Source organism: Carlito syrichta, unplaced genomic scaffold (genome assembly GCF_000164805.1).
Source record: "Carlito syrichta isolate Samal-C Ts95f unplaced genomic scaffold, Tarsius_syrichta-2.0.1 Scaffold24880, whole genome shotgun sequence".
In the NCBI taxonomy this organism is placed as follows: Eukaryota; Metazoa; Chordata; class Mammalia; order Primates; family Tarsiidae; genus Carlito; species Carlito syrichta.
The window spans coordinates 1,708-3,746 of record NW_006968976.1 but is presented as its reverse complement, the minus strand read 5'-3'; the positions used below and the strand labels follow the sequence as shown (position 1 = coordinate 3,746).

At 40.7% G+C, this 2,039-nt stretch overlaps 1 pseudogene; it reads right to left on the bottom strand.

The window, feature by feature from the left end:
* Positions 1–345: 345 nt before the first annotated feature.
* LOC103267591 lies at positions 346–1,180 on the bottom strand (annotated as a pseudogene).
* Positions 1,181–2,039: the final 859 nt, after the last annotated feature.

Genomic DNA, 2,039 nt, shown 5'->3' with positions numbered 1-2,039 from the left:
TATATTAGAGTGGTTTTTTTCCCCCTGAGTATATGACGGGAAAATGTTTAAATCAATATATGAAGCATCTGTATTGGCACTGTTAATCTAGAAAAAAGTAGTTGCATAGAAAATAGGAGTGCACGGACACAGTCTATATTCTCAGTTGTAGCTTTATCATTTGAAACAATAAAGTTGTTCATTGGCAGAATTTCCCACCGAGGTAGTAAAATTTCATGCTATTTGATAAAAGATAGGAATAATGAAGTTAATTATTTTTTCCTCTTCAGTATTTGCTTTAGGGGAAAAACGTTAAGGTTTGCAGGGATTTCTGATGCCAGTAAACTGTGAAATGTTAGAGTATATTTAGCGATCACAGTTACTTAGCTGGTGGTAATTGGCATACATGTAGTTAAAATTTGCACCTCAGGTATTTAAACTGAGATATTCTTGATCAGGTTGAACATAATGTAAGTAGATGTCTTTCCTCAAGAAATAAGATGGAGAGAGTCTTTGGAGAATGGCCTCAGTTAATTGGTAAAATAGCTTCCTCTAGATTTTGGTGATTTTCTTGGGTCTTCCATAATTCCTCAGTGCTCTGGCCATTTTCTGATAAGCCATGTTCTTCTGATTGCCTGTTCTTTTTCAAGCTTGCAAGTTTTTCTCTTTCCTTTTATCTTTTCCTTTCTCTTTCTTTCTTTTCTTCCTTCCTCCCTCCTTTCTTTCTTTTTCTCTTTCTTTCTTTCTATTTTTCCTTTCACACAAACTGAAAGATGCCTTTGGTTTTTTCTATCCCCTAAATACAAGATGCCATCTCAGGATTACACAGGAATTTGTGAGGATATTCAAACAGTCAGAGCTTGTTTCTACCTTTTCTTCCCTCTTGCTACAGAATAGCAGGTTGCCAGCTAGTTTTCAGTTATTGATTAATATTTATAAAGTAATAAATATTAATAAGCATCTCATTCAAAATGAAGTCCACGGCCCTGATTATCACAGTTGTCCAATTATAGACAGGTTTCTCTGTAGGCAATACTCCACAGCAGTTAGAATTTCCTTTGACATGAGAACAATGGCAGATGAAAGCCAGGTAATTTTTGTGATCTGGGGAATACTGAAGACCTACACTTGAATGTTGCCTCAGTCCCTCAAAAGCATCTTCAAATCCTTGACCCAGCTTGTCTTGTTCAACACAAGTCATGCTTCATTATAAATTGACAATTAGCAAAATTAGTTAAGGAAGTTGAGAAGAAGTTCACAGCCAAAGGGCCAAATCTGGTGAGGGCGCTCATGCTGGTGGAGACTCTGTAGAGTCCCAAGGCAGTGCAGGGCATTATACAGCAAGGAGGCTGAGTGTTCTCTGTCCTTTTTTATAGATTGTAAAGAACTCTTTATATATTGACAAGGGAGCTGGAGCAGGTAGAGATGAGGGTATTTCAGGGGCAGCTTATGAAAGCTGGAGTCACTGTCTCTCCCAGGGACTCTCATACAGGGACAAGAAAGAGTATCAAAGGGACCGAGATGGGGAGCAAATCCAGAGATAGACTGAGCTGAACAAGAAGAGATCTGGAGAAAGCATCGAGTGTGAACAGCAGGACATATAGGAACACAGTGGGGAAACTTTTGTTCTTTTTTTTGTTGTTGTTGAGTTGGAGTCTCACTCAGTCGCCCAGACTGGAGTGCAGTGGCCGCTTCCGGCCACCGCAGCCTCGCCTGCCGGGCTCCAGCGATCCTTCCGCCTCAGCCTTCCGAGTAGCCGGAATTACAGGCATGTGCTACCACGCCTGGCTGATTTTTTGATTTTTATTGTAGAGATGAGGTCTCGCTGTTCAGGCAGGTCTTGAACCCACGGGCTCAGGCAATCCACTCACCTCAGCCTCCCAAAGGCACAGGATTACAGGCTGAGCCACCGAGCCTGGCGTTTTTGTTCTTACTAGATCCTTTTGTTCTGAATTTTCCATGCCAATGATTACTCTTAAACACTAGATCTAGGGTGACCATAACAAAATATCACAGATTTGGGGCTTAAACAACAGAAATTAATTTTCTCACAGCTCTGA